Source organism: Protopterus annectens, chromosome 6.part0 (assembly GCF_019279795.1).
Source record: "Protopterus annectens isolate FY-2018-M chromosome 6.part0, PAN1.0, whole genome shotgun sequence".
In the NCBI taxonomy this organism is placed as follows: Eukaryota; Metazoa; Chordata; order Ceratodontiformes; family Protopteridae; genus Protopterus; species Protopterus annectens.
Window position 1 is genome coordinate 964,421,550 of NC_056737.1, and position 19,517 is coordinate 964,441,066.

Sequence of the window (19,517 nt, forward strand, 5' to 3'; positions counted from 1 at the left end):
AAAAAGAAAAGATCATTCGAAGACGCTTCAGATAACTGTGTTAATGTCTGCAGTCAATTGCTTCCTAATTTACTAATGAAAGCTGGCTCTCTAGTAGTTGATACTGTCAGTCGGAGATGCCCTGTAAAACTGGGCAAGCCTTCCCAGTTGTTTTTTGATTAAACAGTAAAATATGTTTTAAAGATGATACTAAAAATATTAATGACATGCCCCCAAATAAAGACAGCCTAGTCTATGTATACAACAATTGTTGAACAGCAAAAAAAAAAAAAAAACAACCACTGTTACTGATAGCTGGTTTGCATCCAGTTCCAGGAGCATGATTTATTTTTAATCAGGACCAATCACAAAAGAAAATAATCAATGAAGTCACAGGCACGAGCAGTATTTGGCCATCTGGGGGTAGCACCCCCCCCAACTCATCGCAGCCCGCACTGAGGCGAGGGAAATTTTTCTCGAGAATGCTGAGGAGCTCCATATGGTCGAGATCAAAGGTGTTGCTGGGTGCATGGTTCTGCTTTATTGCCAGGCACTGCTGTTAATTAGAAAACAAGATCAGAGGCAGTATTAAAATCCAATTAAATTGATATGAACAGATTGCCAAGTGATGTTCGCTAATGTATAATTGAGCACCATGCAAATTTCAGAGCCTGCCTTTTGTTTTTTCCCCTCACTACAGAATGAGTGATGAAGCTATGAAAGTTTTTGCTCATTGCAGAAGATAAACAAGTTAATGCACTGATCTAGGGGGTATTGCTTCTGTGATTGATGAAAATGAGAGCTGAAGACTGTCACTTAAACTCATCTTCTTCTTGTTTTTTTTTTTTTTTTGAATATACTTTTTTAATTTTCCCCTTTAAAAGAAAACACAGACAATGCCAATCCTACAGTAGTAAGCAAAGAAATGATACCCATTTTCTATGCAGCTGCAAAATATAGAATATACCGGGTGGTAGTTGTTGGCCTAATATTATAAATTTGAATACACAAAAAAATGCATTACACAATAATTTTTTACACTGTACTTTTTCCCCATCACTTTTCCCAGTTGTCTGATTTCCACACAACTACCTTAGACACTGGAGCAAGCTGCTAATGGAATAATGTTAGCTCAGTCCCAAATCTGTATAGACACACACACACACACACACACACACACACACACACACACACACACACACACACACACACACACACACACACACACACACACACACACACACACACACACACACACACACACACACACACACACACACACACACACACACACACACACACACACACACACACACACACACACACACACACACACACACACACACACACACACACACACACACACACACACACACACACACACACACACACACACACACACACACACATTTGCCTTCCAAACACAAGGTGCAGGGTTTGAGTCTTACAAGGGATAATTGGCTAGACATAAAATGGCTCGCAAGGGCAGTCAGCTTAGTACTAGTCCATGAACTTATGAGCACACATTGATGCATTAGCTAGAACCATGTGAAATAAATGAAAAAATGTGCAATTTATGATTATGTAGTACTGTCTGGCAAGATCAACTAATGCAAGTTATATTGCACCTGTATTCCTATAGTAGAACTCCTGAGCAGTCACTCATTGGCATGAACTCAACAAATTCACGTGGAGTAGACTTTGTTGTGTGCTTTTTAACATACAAATTTTTAACTCACACACACACACACACACACACACACACACACACACACACACACACACACATGTGGAAATACACAAACCTGTTATTAAATCACGCAATTAAATACAGAAAAAAATAATTTTATTACCTGAAACATAAATGCATACTGTATATCGCATGTAAGCTGATATCACTATGATATGCAGTGATATAATTTGTTACACTTCTCAGGGATAAAAATGTAGCTGTTTTATTTTGCTGTCATGTTGCAATCAATCACAAAGGTATCCATGACATTTCTGTAGCATTCTTTTCATTTATACCACTATTCTTTTATTGTGTTGCTTTGTGTGATATTTAGAACTGTGATGTGCCAGGAGTGGCATACGCCTACAGAAAACACTTGATAGACTAGACTGACTGACATATTGATTATTAATTGAATAAGTGTCCTGATGTGATAGATCCTTCTCAGATATATACAGGCCCACTGAAAACTATAGGTACCACACAACAAAACATAGCATAATAAACAAAGTACAGTATTGCATATATAGCTGAACTGATTAAGATAAACCACTATGCTGAGTGTTATACAAGGGACTCTGTAGGAAAAAAAGGTATGTATAATAATGTATTCTATGACAAACAGAAACTGACAGCATTAAACAGTTAACATCTAATTCACACATCATAAAGTTAAGTGACACAGATATGTCCTGGCCACTGAAATGTTGACCTTTTCCTTAATGACTTCTACAATATATTCTTTAGAGGAAGAGATAGATAGTTTTCCTGTATAACAGAGAACAGACTATTTTATACTTTGCAGATAATTTAATGAAAGTTCTGCTAGCATTTCCCTGGGGCACTCCATTTGCTTAACTACAAATTACGCCCAATACCAGTCAAGAGTATTGGGAGAGAATTCATTTTTTATGTCTATGTTTTCATAGTGGGTGACAGTTTTCCCCATATGGCAGGCAGTAGAGTGCGTGCAGTTGTATGGGCTGCAGTGGTGCAGTGGTTAGCATTGTTGCCTCACAGCATGAGGTTCTCCAGTTCGATTCTTGACTGGAGTGCCTTCTGTGTGGAGTCAGCATGCCCTCCCCCATGGTCAAGTGACATTTAAAGACATGCAGGTAGGCATGTGGATGAATTGGTGTGCCTTCTTTGAAGGTTGGGCTGGCACCTTGGTACTGTAAAAATCCACTGCCAATCATTAGCAGACTGGAGTTCTGCTGTGGCGACCCCTAACCAGGAAAAGCTGAAAGACATTAGTTTAGAGTGTGTGTGCATATGCGTCCTGCATGTTTTTAGAGGTTCAGCCATTTTGTGACTGGTAATTATTTGTTGCCAGTTCTTTGTTTATTGTTTGTTAAGCTGGTTACACAAAAATCTTTATATAAGGCATGCAGAAGTTTACACAGTGATTCTTTTCATCTCTGCAATGGAAAGAGACCATCTTCAACATTAAATACAAAATTCTTTGCAATGATGGAGGGAAATTTGTTAAAATTTGTTTGAGCTTAAAAATGGTCTGCTTGGATCAGTGCTTTAGCTTGGTCAGCAAGTGCAGAAATATAACTATATAAATAAATAAAATTAAGAGTATTTGTAAACAGTGCTCTTACAGTGAAGCCAGAGTCCCAAATCACTGCCACAAGGTGAACAAACCATACAGCATTTGAAACACAAATCAAAGAGAATCACTGATATTACAAATGACTTCAATAAAAAAAAAAATGTATAGACTGTGAGCATCAATGTGCATTAGAAACTGATTTTGCAGTTCAAAAACTAGTAATGAAGATTTAGAGTTGTTTGGACATGATGCATAATGCACTAGAACTAAAAAAGTGGAAAAATAAACTAAGGTTGTTAGATTCTATGAAGAAATGGTTCCTGATTATACAATCTTTACCATAGATAGGTTTCTCTTAAATTATACAAGTCAGCAACTTCTGATAAGCATGCACAGCTATGAAAACTTTTTTTAAGTAACAAAACCAATAAAATAAAACATGTATTAGTATTACTGAACCTACAAAGTCTAATAATGCTTTCAACTTGTACTTTTCCTATGCTACATGACCTGGGATAAGTGGTTTTGTATACTTACTGAATTTTACTGTAACAGCTGTCCACTTTTTTGGCGAGTTTCTGGTAATCTAGTTGAGATTTGCTTTGGTGTGAGCTATAATGGAAGTGGAAAAAGAATTTTGTCATCTCTAGACCTCTTATTCTATAGAACCTTGAAAAGTGTCGTTTTGCTGTTGATCAGTGTTTTCGGTCATGTTTATTGCCTGTGTTTGCATGATGCAGGAATTATCTGCTATGAGCTTTTATATACTAAGCTGCAAAGCTACTGACTGACAATTTCCCATTAGATCTGATAAGAAACATAGCCCTACAAGAATTCTGATCAGTACATTTCCATTCTTAATGAGCTTTATTGTAATAGTTGTGCGCTTTTTGGTGGTTTTCTAGTAATCTAGCTAAGAATTGCTTCAGTTTGAACTCTAATAGGAATGGAGAAAAAATATTTCTAGGCCTTTGATTGCCATAGAACTCTGAAGGGTGACATTTAACTATTGACCAGTGTGTTTGAATATTTTCAGTTTTTCTCTGTTATTGTAAATTGCCTATATTTGTGAGATTATACCCATTGCTCAGCTGTACTTAACCACACACTATATAGATATGGATATCTTGAAACATATTTTTGTATATGTTGCCTAAACTCTCCAAATCACTACTGGTTAGTGTAATTAGCAATACCTATAATACGGACAGCTGCCCATAGTTGCACAATGGGCCGCACTGCACACAAGTCCATGTAGTAGCATTCAACAACCCATAGCTGCTCTGCTTTAGTAAAATTAGACAGCAGTTGCTTCATGTTGCCCTTAGCAGAAAGTACTTAAGCTGCATAGTGAATATTCAAAGAGTTTAATTAGTTGTTTCCTACACAGTAAAGTCTAATGACTGTCTCATTGAACTGAATATCTTACTCAGTGTATTTCAAACAAGTTCTCCAAATCCCTGGACTAACATGGAAGACCAGCATATTTGTCTTCCTCTTGTTGCCAGCCTCACAGTGCTCATTATCCTTAGGCAGGGTAGCAGCTGCCTGAGGTTCACATGTGATGCACTTTTATTTAACACAAAACATTCTGTTAGTGAAAGATGCAAGTATTTAACAAACATGGACCTCACATTTTCTGTAATAAAGTCCTTGCCAGAGCCTCCAAAATCCATGAAGGTTAGGTATCAGTTAAAATCTTATGCTATATCTCCTTCTGGCACATTTCCAGCAAAGAGGAACCAGGATGCAAATCATCTCAGATCCAGTACACTGGACCCCCTCAACAAATAAAAATGGTTTAGAGATTAGTGACTCTGCAGACAGGCACACTGACTGCCCTCTCACTGGGCTGGACAAAAAGTGGTCGATGTTGAGTTATGTTTCATGTGCCAGGATCTCTGACATCTCAAGGATGCTCAAAGCCCTTTTACCTGGCAGAGAGAGTGAATGACTTGGCATGCAAAACCCTGTAGAGAGAAACATGTTGAAACTTTCCATGCATGCTACAAGTGCAGGCAAGACTCTGGTTCTGAGCAGAATCCTGCCTTCTCTAAGAATAATGCCTATGAACAAAGAAAAAATAATCGGTTTCAATAATTGGCTAAATAGCTAATGTCATTTCATGGGAATTTAATACGTGTTAGCATGAGGTGAGATGCTCACCAGTCCTACTTGCTTTGCCAAGAATGCTCTGCAGCTCTCATTATATGGCTCTGGAGCTTATATGAAAATATCTAAATTTGGTTTGTGGTTTATTGTGTGACTGATTGATAGGAGGAGATTTATTTTGATGTATATTTTATTTCTTTCACTGATTTGTACTTTTTGTTGGAAGAAATGAGTAGATTGCAGACAGTCAAATTCTAGTCATCCGAATGTACTTAATCAGCTATAAATTCATATAGATTGATTTATATTTTAGTTTTTACCTCAAATTTTTACTGTTACAATGAGGTGTACCTGCATGTGACAGTGAGCAGGAGCTATTGGGTACATTTGCAAATGGCATAAAGGAACTCCCACTGTTTTATTGCCACTGGCACAACTGGTAAGTTAAGGTAAGTCAAAGTGATTGCTTTATAAATTATTTCTCTTGTACAAAGTTAGCTCCATGAAATTTAATATTTATTTGCATATTGTTTTGATTTCTTCACTAAATTTGACCTAAATTGCTTGTTTTTATTTCTTTGAAAACTCTCATAACTGATTTTGGTTTCTTTTAACATTTGTTAATTATTTTACAACTGAGAATGGATTCTTTAAATGAGTATGCCATTAACACTTTGCTTAACCACAGATATCTTGCGTAGCTTGCTAAATTCTGTCAATATCTATATAAAGGTAGCACATGATAACATCGGTGACTTGTGTTCCTTGTGTCAAATTATTTTCTTACTGTTATTAGTAGTGCACCTACAATTATTGAAGATGATTGCACTTGTTCAATTGGCACAGCTTGGAAAGCTGTTGTTACATACATATCAATGACTATACTGATGAAATAAACAATATTAGGCAAAGTGAAAATAGAACACCTTTAGGAAAGTAAGTGTCTGCTGTTAGTAAAGATCACTCATCTCATATTAAACATGATCCTACCAATGCCAGCTTTAGAATTCTGGATACAATATTCAGTAATTTGAGGATTCAAGACATATAAAAGAAAATATAAAAAAGAAAGAAAGAAAGAGAGAAATGCCCAACAAATAACTAGGAAGAAAAAGAAGTTGCTTAAAGTCAATAATGCAAAGAAAATATATTTTAAAAAGGATACTGCTGTGTTCTATAACATGAAGGTTCCAAGGAATGAAAACATTGTTCAATCACAAAACACTCAGTCTACAGAAAATAACATACATTTATTTCAACAGAAAAGGTAGAAAAAAGAGGCAAGAGACCAGGTAAAAGGAAAAAAACTATACCGAACTTGGAAGGATTAAAGAACTTTACTGTAAGTAAATAGAAGAAAAAGACTAAAGTTGACAACATGGCTCTGAATTTGAAAGTACAAAGACAACTGGATGAGAATGGTGTCTTTGCAATTGAAATAAGTGGTAGAAGAAGTAAGATTAGTACGACTAATGGTGATGAAGGTCAGTCTTTGTTAGCAATTGACAGAACAGACTTTACTGACTTAGAAGTGGAAGATCCTTCATTTGTAGTCAGAAATGATATAGTGATTGATATGATTGAAGATTCATTTATTCGAGGAACTGATAATTATGTTTGCAGAGAGGATAGTAAACACTGAAAAGTATAATGTTTGCCAAAAGCAAAAAAAAAAAAGATGTAAGTAGGGGCCTTAGAAAGCCTTGATATAAGGAATCAGGAGTTGTGTTTATTCATGTTGGTTAAAATGATCTAATCTTTAAGGACAACCTATTAGTAGGGAACACATAGTCCTCTTAAATAACATAGCTTGTACAGGTATTAGGACATATCTTTCACAACTCAGATATAGAAAGGAGGATCAGATCAGTGTGCGTGAAAAAAAATTGGGATAAATACCTATGTGACTACAAAAAGCCCTTTTGAAAAGTAGAAATGTGTAGAACATTCAAGCCTAATTTTGAGCACATGCATTTTGACAGAACGGAGACCACTTGTCAAGAAAAGAGAAGAAAACTTTTGCAATAGATATATCTTCAATATCTAACTAATGGAAGACAGGATATTTCCAAGTCAGAAATTTAGCAGTGCACAGGTAGCAAAACTTGATTTGTCTTGAGTTGCTATGGGCTCTCCCTGTGGTGGCAGTTTTGTCAATATTGTGATGGCATATTGGGAGAAAAATTATGTGTTCAATAATACCACTTATATGCCTTATATTAAATTCTACACACGGTTTCTCGACAATATATTTATTGTATTTAGAGGCAATATAGATACAGCAAATGCATTGCTTGAATACTTTAATAGTTCCACTAGTTTCCTTAAATTCACATTCAACTTCCAGGTGTCCAGTATTGATTACCTTGATGTGAAGTTAATTAAAGATGTAGGTAATAATAGGTATATATCAAGGATTCATAGAAAAGACACATACTGTAATGCGTTTTTACATTTCTCTAGCTCACATCCCCTATCACAAAAGCGGCCTATAGTTAAAGGCCAAATGATAAGGGCTGCTAGGATGGTGTCTTGTGACAATGATTTCGAAGATGAATGCAACTTACTTGGGGGTATGTTCCAACAAAGGGGATACCCAGTGTCGTTGGTTGAAACAATTACTAGTGAAGTATCCCTGAAAAGGGCCAACAAGTCTATTACACCTATTTTAAGTCATTGTGAAAGGTCAGACATTTATGAACTGTGGCCAAAGGATAATATTGATGCTGGAGGGGACCATGAGTCCGACATGATAGGGTGTGGAACACTAGTAAGCTTATTTGAAAATAGTTTCATTACTCCATTTAGTTCTGACAGTATACTTATTAGAATTATAGTATATAAAAATTGGGAGCTTATAAGACATGACAAAATGTTAGCAGACAAATTAAATGACACCCCTAAAATCATTTTCAAGAGAGGAACTAATTTAAAATCTATATTAGAGCCTACTAACAGCAGGAGGTTTAACAGACTTACAGGTATGTCTACCTGCGGCTGTTATAGTATGTGTAAATTCGTTACCACAGGTAATTCATTCACCATCAATGGAACGAAGTACACAATAAAACATAATTTAAACTGTAACTCAAAAATGGTGGTCTACGTTGCACTGTGTTCCTTGTGTAAAGTTTTTTACATTGGGAAAACAGAGCGTAGACTAAGAGACAGAATTTATGAACATAGTTACGCAATAAATACAAACAAAAATGAAAATGCCTTGGCTAGGCACTGTATGGCAAATGGCGGGCATAAATTTAGTTTTATGGCAATAGACCAAGTTCAGTCTAACATTTGAGGTGGCCCTTATAATTTAATTCTCGAAGAACGTGAATTGATATGGCAAATCAGATTAAATGCTTTTGTCGAACCAGGTCTAAATGACCATTGTAATATACTATGTCTTTTAAAACTTAAAAGTTTAGAAAGAAAGTGAATAATTTAATACATATAATTTTTTGAATCATTGGTATGTTTTACTTTTTCTGTTAGAAATGTTATATATACATATATATTTTTTTATGGTTGGGTATACATATATTTTTTTTGTAATATACCTTTTTATATAAATATTCAAGGTTTACAGGTGGTGATGATGTTTTCATAAGTTGTAAACAGTTGGCAGTTTACAACAATTGTGACATTACAGTTTTTAGTCATAAAAGATGATTTAAAGACATTTTATAAGTTTTAACAAGGTATTATTTTTTGTAGAATCAATACACTATTTAGGTAAGATCATGTGACTGTATTTTACTATTTAATGGCTACGTGTTGTTCTGTAGTGTAATCTGAAGAAGTTGCCTTAATAAGGTGACGAAAAGCGCTTAATTAAAACAGTATTTTTCAAGAGCGGTTTAAAGAATATATTCTTTGGAGTTTGGTGCCATTGGTGTTTTTTCAGAGCTTTGTGTATAGAATTGGTGTAGTCTTGAACATTAACCAGAGTTTTGTTGGTTAAATACAATGACTGGAAACCAGTTATGCCAGGGTATAAATGTTTATATTCTAGCATATACATCTGAAAAAAAAATCAGGTGGAGGTGCTATGACAAGAATTAAAGACTGGTATGAGACTTGTGATTATTATATGTTTGATGATAAAAGTACTCTACAGTACTGTAGAGTATATGATTGTGACAATAAATACATCCCTGGGTTCAGATCACAATTGTTGGAATGTATAGACCACCAAAGTGATGAATTAGATGAAATTGTACATTTCTTACATGAAACACAAATTAAAACAAGGTTGAACTACATCTCTGAAAAGTGAAATAAACAAACTGGACAGACAAAGCATAATGTGAGACAAGGTCAAGAAAAAAATGAAGAAAGTTTAAATGAAAATATTGAGCATATTAAGAAAACATTTTTTCAATTTAAAACGTGTGATATGAGTAAAAACATACAAGCAGATAAACTGTGTGTAGATTCAAAAATGTATTCTCAATCATAACAGATTATATATTTACAAAATATTATGCAAAACAGTTTGGCTGGACAAAGCAGGTGATAAATTATGTTAGAAATATTCAAATGATTTCAGATACTGAAATAAAGTTAGAGTACATTGAAAAAGAGCGACACTAACTTGACCCAAACAAAGCACAAGGAGGAAATGGAATTAGCAATAATGACCCAAGTACACTTCAGCATGACCTTATAGTACTATTATATTGGTTATTCACTGAGTCACTTAAGTAAGGGGAGATTCCACTAGATTGGAGACATGCACTGGTGAAACCCAGAGAAAGGGGAGAAGGACATATCCAGCATCATACAGGCCCATAAGTTTCCAAGAAATTAGAACTCGTGACCGTGCAGCCCAAAAATAAATTGAAACACAAGAATTGAGCTCGCATAGTGTGAAAACCATGCACCACCTGTTCCCAACCACTTTGCAATAATAAAGTAAAACTCTTAACATCAAATCTATTTAATAAACATATTGGTTAAGCACTTTCATCCATAAATTATTTAGACTTCATCAGAGCCAAGAAAACTCTAAAGTGATCATTTAAATACAAAATTCAAATAACCATGTGATTGCTAATTTTTAATCTTAAAGAGACAGCAACAATAGTCATAGTGTTGACACTTTCATTTAGTTAAGAAATAAAAAATAACTAGTAACAGTATATCTATAAAAGAAATGAGAATACTACTGTCCAGCATAAAAATCACAGATATAGTAAAATATAAGAAAATAAGATTTCCTTCTAACAAACGGCATAAAACAATATGGAAATAATTCATTCTGAAATGCATAATGGCATAAGTGTATATTTTCACACAATAAACTGTTGTAAAATGTTATATTACTAATGTAAAACATGAATAACATTACTAATAGCCATTGTAGCACATGTGACTTATTAAGCACTACTAAACTCTCAATGATCTTAGTCTCAACCAGGGAACAATAGAAATATGATCATTAAGTCCTGGTATATTTGATGCATCAAATCTAAGTAAAGTACTCAGACCTATAATAGATTTTCCCAGTTACCTTCTCTTTCATTTGGAGTGACAACTTCCAAAATTCCAAACACATTTTTTTGTAGAATGTACATGACAATGTGTGTTTGAACAGGGGATTGTTAATATTTTTCTTAATGATGTCGTAATTGTGTTCATAAATGTGTTTCTACAAGACACGTTCATTTTGCCTATATAAAAATGAGTACAGCCAGAGCATTTTCCATATAAGTCACACCTTGGTTGAACAATTTCCTTTTGCTAGGGGTATTTTTTGATCTGGAAAAATAATAGAATCTTGGTTCATTATAAAAGTACATTGATTACATGAACCACAACTGCAGGTACTAGTTGTAAAAGTATATACATTAATCCTATCTGATTGCTCAAAGGCACTTTTGAGTATTTTTTCCCACCTTATAGATAAAACGTGTTTTTCAGCAACTATCTTAAAAAGGTGAGGGCCAATTCTGAAAATATTCCAGTTGCTCATAACCATGTTTTTAACATCTTTTGCAAATGTGCCATATTTAATGACTGATGAGGCACAAACATTTTCATCACAATTAACAATATTTAAAAAATCACCTTGACCTAATAAGGGCTGGTATTGTTTACTCCATCCCTCTAGAGTTTCTTATTTTGTAGTACTTAAAAATTCATGGGGGTATTCCCATTCGAGAAACATTTCTACCATTTCATTAAGTTCACATATAAATAGATCAAAATTGGAGCACATTCTGAATGCTGTAACTAACTGACCCTTTATCATATTTTTTTACTAGAATATGGGTGACAAGTCGTGTAGTGTAAGTACATATTAGAAAATGTTTCCTTTCTGAAAATTATGGAAACCGATTTTATTGTTTCCTTCCTTTTGAAGATGGTAAGATCCAAATAATTTAATTTATCATGTTCTACTTGATGAGTAAAACACAAAAATTCTGAACTGTTATTCATAAATGTTATGAATTCCAATATTTTGTAATTTGAACCCTTTCAAAGAAAGAATAAGTCAGTAAGGCTTTACTGGAAAGGCTCACCCAGACTCTGCTATAGTTTGCTGTGAGGAAAAGGTTAATTTGCTTTTTATTTGTTGTATGTTGTATCACTTTATTGCCTTTTTCTATTTTGTATACTGTGATTTGTTTTCTTTACACTGTGTTTTACTTGTATTCTGCTTTTAACTGCATATTAAAACTTGAAAAGAGACCACAACTCTGTCTCTTGTGAATCAGACAGAAATATTTCCACCCTCCCACCCTGTTACTGTGTTCTTAAACACCACTGTCTTTCTAGTTGCCTGCCCCTTATGTTAATTTGACCATACATCTCATTTCCTCACTACTTTTATTGGCTGGTGTAAGCACAAAATTATAATTTTGTGAAATCACTCCCCTTCAACTATTTAAATTTATTGACCATCCTACTGAATTCCATAGTACCAGAATACAAAAGTGGCCACCCCCTTTCAATCTATCTTGCTGTTGTAAAAAATAGTGACTCTCCATTAAAACTTAACTTTTTAGACAGGTAAAACTTAAGTTACCTACTTTCACATCTAACTCCTCTAGTGCACACTGCAGTGTTTAGGATAAACCATTTTTTCAGCTTACCTTTAAGCAACTATTGCAAGGCCACCAGTTATTGGAGAACCCGCATTCTGCCTCTTAGTAGTCATCTTGGGATTAGTGCTGCTGTTTTCTCCTGGTGAGCGAAGGAGTGCAGTTACATTATTTCCTGGATACTGCTGATCACCAGAAAGTGTAATAACTGCTTTTAGGTGACAGCTTGGAATCAGTGCTTATGTTCTGATCCTGATGAGAGTAGGAGCAAAATGCATTGATTCCTGATGCTTTCTGGTTGGAGAGTGAGTGTCTGTGCTTAACCTACCTGATTGGTCTGGTTGCTATTTGAGGCATTTACCAGAAAAAGGCTACAAGCCTGCAGACCCTTCCATCATCTGGAACAAGACTGTGGATCACCAAACAGGCCATGGCCTGTTTCTTTTCTTGGGATTGGTGCAAACATTTTGCTTCTGGTGAGAGAAGAAGCAAAGGAGTATTGTATTCCAACAGACTGAAGCTGTGCTGAAACCAGCATTAGTAGTAGCCAGGCAGTAGCCATTCATGTGACTCCCCTCTTTTCATCATTCTTGACAAGCTAATTCTTTATTTTTCAGTAAGTACTGCTTGATTTTTTTCTAACTTCAGAATAGCTGCCTAAATACTTCATCCTTATATTTTCAGGATCTACATATTAGTTTCCCCTCAAGTGTTTGGCAGTGCTCTGTACTGACTCGGACACCTTGAGTGACATTTTTCCTGTAAAAGCAATATATAAGGAGACAGCTCCAGCACTTGATAATAATGACCATCCTTCTTGGCATGTCTAAAGGGCATTCTGAGGCAGTGTACCAACTGCCTGTTGTACACAGACAACCCTCTCCTCTTACCTCCCAACACTCAGACTTGTGAGAGATGCACTTATATATCCAAACTGGAATCCATGCACTCTCAAGCCAAGACTGGAATAGCTGGTCAAGAGGAGAAGGTCAACACCTGCATCACACCACATGCAGCACATAGCCCTCAAGAACACTTACCATCATAGCTCTCACATAAAAACACAAACCACATACCCACCTTTGTGGAGGCTCTCAATAGAAACCTACCCAAACAGAACAGACTTCCAAGGCAAAAATGCACTCGACCACCACAACACAGCACAAACCACAACACACATAGCTCAACTACACAGTGTGCCCCTCAAACAAAGCTCCTACAGCAAAACAGCTTGCCCAATGCACTAATCATAGGTGACTCAATAGTGTGACACACTGATATCCCACTTAATAGGTTGAATAAGGAGAAGGTAACAGCCAGCTGTCTATCAGGTACCAGAATCCAACACATAACACATGCACTCAGGTCATGCCACAACAAGTACAAGTATGACTCTGTCAATGTCCATGTGGGCGTGAATTACCTGAGATGCACCTCCCTGGACTATATGAAAAGAGACATGGAGGAGCTCTCGGATTATGTGGCACAGGCAGGTATGACCCTAGCCCTGAGCAGCATCCTACCATCACCCAGAATGATACCTCAGTACAAGCAGAAAATGATTGACTTCAACAATTGGCTAGGTTTCTGGTGGCATTCTAAGGAGATCCAGTATCTGGCTGCTTTGGATGACATGACTGACAGACCTCAATGCTTTGCTAGAGATGGCCTGCATTTGTCACTCCTGGGTTTCTGGATACTGGCTAAGGCTATTGCCACCCCTATAGTGCCTTTTTTAGGTGATGTTCCAAAGACCAAATTACCACTGTTACAGCTATAAATAAATTCAGTCTTAGGGTCATGCTGCTCAACGCTAGAAGTCTAAATCTCAAGATGCACTTGCTCGAAGCACTCTTCAAAATGGAGAACATTGACATTTGTGCTGTAATGGAGACCTGGTTTAAAGCAGCAGAAAGCACCACTGTGATACCAGGCTATAACTCATTCCACACCTTTCAGCCCCAGAACATGCACTGATGCCCCAAAGGTGGTGGTGTCTCCATATTCATAAAGGATATGCACACCTCCAGACTAGTAGCCCAGCTTAGCACATCTGAGATACTTCAGGTACAACTAACATTTTGTAAGATGGCGATTCAGGTCATAGCCTGCTATAGGTCCTGAACCATGTCCCAAGACTCTTACTCCATGTTCCTAAGCACCCTGGAAACTATTAGGGTCCAGCCCAACACTCTCATACTAGGTAATTTCAACTTCTCCTCCATCAAATGGGAAAACTACTATTGCATCAATACACTGGCCCAATACTTCCTGGAATTCATCAATTCCAGTGTCCTGGACCAACTCATTTATACCCCCACTAGAGGAAGCAACATCTTTGACCTGGTTATTACTAACATGGGCAAGCGTTGCTCTACATCAATAGTCAATTCCTCCCTGGTTAGATCCAACCACAAACTAATCACCATGGAAATCCACATATCACCCACACTCCCCACAAAGGTAACCACCATGAAAACCTTCTCCAAAGCTGACTTTGGGATCCTAAAAACAGAGGTGGCTGACTTCACGGCAACCATGTCAATGGAAAATAGATGCATGACTGCCAAATCATACACCAATGCACTGTACGGACACATACATAAATGCATGGAACTAGCCATACCCAACAGAACTAAGACACTCTCCTCCAAAAAAGGAAGCCAATCTGGTGGTCCCCTGCCATTAATAAACTCTACAACAGAAGGAAGAAACTGTTGCAGAAAAAGGTGAAGTCCCAAGACTGGAAAGACTCCCTTATTAGCCTCAACAAAAAGTTGAGATCCCTCATCAAAACCTCTAAAGCCAGCTATGAAGGCAGAATTGCAGCAGACACTAAAAACAACCACAAAGCCTTCTATAGTTATATCAAAAATCTCCACGGCAATACCCAGGTTTGCTCTGAGTTACTGAACAATGGCACCTCATATACTGAGCTAATGCATATTGCCAACATACTGGCTGACAGATTCAGTGGTAACTTTACCCCCCCCCCCAAAGGACCAATCACAAAACTGGAGGAATGCTAGGCACCCAGCATTACTGCAGCAGAGGTTAAAGCTACATTGTCCAAGGCCAAGAATACAGCTTCCATGGGACCCAACAATATCCTTGGATGTGTTCTACATGAACTACAAAGTGAACTGGCACCAAATCTGTGTGCCCTGTTCAATCACAGCCTCACCTCAGGCTTTGTCCTTACCAAATGGCACAGAGCTACAGTCATCCCTCTCCCTAAAGGGGGAGCGACTACTACAGACTCTAGGAATTATTGCCCCATTAGCTAAATGAGTCTTTTATGTAAGACTAAGGAGCGCATCATCATGGACCTAATTAACAAAGATATAAGGAACCTCTAAACTCTAGATCCTACGCAATTTGTTTTTTTGAAAGGTAGATCATGCCTGCTCAACCTGGCTGACTTTGATTCAGTCACCAAAGCTGTGGATGAGGGCAAGGCAGTTCATACAGCCTACCTTGATCTGGTCAAGGCCTTTGATACCATTCCTCATTCAGGAATTACTGATAAACTCAACAAACTAAGCATCAACCCCTATATCACTAGGTGGGTTGCAAATTGGCTCACAGATAGAACACACAGTGTGAAAGTAGCGGACTCTAAGTCAGACTGCCGACCAGTCACAAGTGGAGTCCCACAGGGATCGGTCCTGGGTCCTCTCCTGTTTGGCATCTACGTCTCAGAAGTCCTGGCCAACACGGAGGGACTCTGGCAGACCATGTTCGCAGACAACTGCAAGCTGGGAGGCATTATTAACTCCCTAAGTGATGTAGACATCCTACAGAAAGGCCTCACTGAGACCAATGACTGGTGTTGAAACCATGGCCTTAAGCTTAATGCCAAAAAGTGCATTGTCATCCTCTTTGGGAAAAACTCAGTTCCCACTAATTTCTACATTGATGGGAGCCCACTGAACACTGAAGATGTTATAAGAGATCTAGGGACAAAGGTTGACAGCAACCTCTCCTTTGACCACCACATTGCCACTGTGGTCGGAATGTCCTTCTGTGAGACACATCTCATTACCAAGAGTTTTGCATCTAGGAAGAAAGAGGTCATCATCTCTCTCTACTCTTCCCTCATTAGGCCAATCATTGAGTATAATGCTCCATTTGGCATGTACCTCATTAGATACATGCAACAGCTGGAAAGGCCACAAACGTACCTCACAAAGAGGATCGTAGGCCTTAAACACATGTTATACATGGACAGACTCAAAAAACTCCAGCTATTCTCTGTCTCATATCATTTATTAAGAGGTGATCTCTGCTTGACTTACAAAGCTATGTCTGATCCAGCTCTGTTACAAATGCTACAGCTAAAGAAATTCCCATCCCTCTGCACCACTCACTCAACAGACCTCAACCTCATTATCACAATCAACTGAACATGCTGGAGGGACAGCTTCATAACCCAGAGACTGCCCATGCTCTGGAATAGACTTCCCATACATGTCAAGCAGAGCACCTCGCTGGCCCTCTTCAAGAAAAATCTTGACTAGTGGATGGGAAATAGAAAGTTCACCTCAGAATCACTCCAGTGGCTCTACCTGATAGAGGCACTGGGAACTAATGTTGGCTGGGACTATGCCAGGGCACTTCTATGATCTAAGCTTGTAAAGGCTCCAGGGTCATTAGCCCAGTGCACACCTATGAACCTATAAATATCTCAAATACTGGTTCCATTTGCAGGAAAATCTAGAGCTGAAAACAAATGACTTCTCCCATGCATACATAGCTAGATTTGCTTAAACCGATGCACAGACTGTGACCATCACCACTCCTTATGTCTGTTTGAAGTATTCTCCTTCAAAGAAAATAAAATTGTTCTTAAGGGCTAAACCCATGCAATCTATTAAAAATCTAATAAGACTGTAATCAAAATCTGTCAAATCTAATAGGACAGAAGGAAATAAGTCTAGAACTACTTTGTGGGGAATGCAAGTAAATAGATCAATAACATCTACTGTCAAGAATGCAATATTTTAAGAGTAGAGGTGTTGTTTCATTTTGTATAAAAATGCCATGAATCTTTTAAGATGTAAGTAGTAGAACTAAAAATATTTTTAAGTGTTCTAGCTGCAAAAGACCTCTAATAGGTATGTCTTAGATCCCTCAGCAGAGTTAACTCTCCTCTGTGGTAAGCGTTGTGGAACAAATTAGTTCCGGTCATACATTAGGCAAATTTGAGGATTTGTCAAATGAATTGGACCGAACAAACTTAGTTTGTTTTTGAGGTGATGATTTAGAAGGAAGAAGCTCCAAAGTGTTGTAAGCAAAGTATATTTTTGGGAAATCATTGTAATAAGGTTAGTAAGATCTCCCTGCTGATTGGACTTTTTAATGGTCTGGTCCAAGATTGGGCAACATGGTGATGACCCAGGAGAATAGCATAGCAGGGAATCCATGAGTGCTGTGCGAAGATGAGGAAACTGCCACTTTCACTAATAACAAGTAACCAAGAAAGTAGAGTGCATAACTGTACAGCCCAAAAAATAAAATGAAACACAAGAACACAGCTCACTTATGAGCTAACAGTGCACCACCTGTTCCCAAGCACTTCACAATAATAAATAAAGTAAAACTTTTAAAATCAAATCTATTTAATAGACAAATTCATTAATTGCTTTCATCCATAACATATTCGGACTTCATCAGAACAAAGACAACTCTAAATTGATCATTTAAACACAAAATTCAAATAACCATGTGATCGCTAATTTTTAATCTTAAAGAGACAGCAAGAATAGTCATAGTGTTGACACTTTCTTTGCGTTAAGAAATAAAAAAATGATTAGTAATAGTATATTTATAAAAGAAGTGAGAATACTACTGACCACCATAAAATCACAGACATAGAAAATATAATAAAATAAGATATAACTTCATCCTAACAAACTGCATAAACCAATATGGAAATAATTCCTTCTGAAATACATAATGACGCAATGTATATTTTCACACAATGAACTGTTGTGAACTGTTATATTACTAATATAAAACATGAACAATATAACTAATAGTTACTGTAACACGTCACTTATTAAACACTACTAAAGTCTCAATGCTCTTAGTCTCAGACAATGAACAAAAGAAATATGATAATTAAGTCCTGGTATATTTTATTTGGAAATTTGTAGACATTGCAGGATGTTGAAGGAAGACTTCTGCACACCAGCAGTAGACACAATTAAGTACTCTAAAAGAAGTCTTAGTTGTGAAGCCTGAGTAATAATTTTTTCAGTGTAGGATAATTACAATCTCTGTGAAGCCTGAGTAATATTTTTTCTGTGTAGGATATTTATGATCTCTGTAAAGCCTGAGTAATAATTTTTTTAGTGTAGGATAATTATGATCTCTATGAAGCCTGAGTAATATTTTTTATTTCAGTGCAGGATAATTATGATCTCTGTAAAGCCTGAGTAATCATTTTTTTAGTGTAGGATAATTATGATCTCTATGAAGCCTGAGTAATATTTTTTATTTCAGTGCAGGATAATTATGATCTCTGTGAAGCCTGAGTAATCATTTTTTTCAATGTAGGATAATTACGATTTCTGTGAATGCTTGCCATATTTCAAAACACACCATACATGCCCAGCACAACTTAACTGCGACAAAGTGCTTTGCCACCAACTTTATAAAAGTACTTGGTGCTATTGCTCCTCTATATAGTCCCCCAGATAAGAATATCCCCATACTGGGACATATCCTTTTTGCCACAATATAAAATTGTTTCTTACTGAATCCTGCTGAATCCACAGCATTACTTGCAGAAAAAAATGCAACCTGCATTTTACAGAAGGTTGGGGTACTGCTAGCCATACATAAATATGTGGAAATGCTTCCTAGATGGAAGCCAACTACATGCCGAGCCAGGCTACATCTAAGCCAGTTTTTTTATCAGAAAATAATTGACAGGTATAATTAGATAGAAAGCTGGTGCAGGCTGTGTGTGACATGTGCACTCTGCACATGTATGCACATACATTGTGAGGGCACCCCATACTTGTAGAGACTAAAGTTGGTTTAAGCCTCAGTATACTGGCTTCTGCAACATTTCAGTGGCATA

At 36.9% G+C, this 19,517-nt stretch overlaps 1 long non-coding RNA gene across 1 annotated transcript in view; it reads right to left on the reverse strand.

The window, feature by feature from the left end:
• Positions 1-284: 284 nt before the first annotated feature.
• LOC122804081 overlaps positions 285-19,517 on the reverse strand; it is a 274,644-nt gene continuing 255,411 nt past the window's right edge. Inside the window, exon 2 of the long non-coding RNA XR_006365170.1 lies at positions 285-535. This is a non-coding gene — a long non-coding RNA (uncharacterized LOC122804081). The remainder of the gene's footprint in view (positions 536-19,517) is intronic.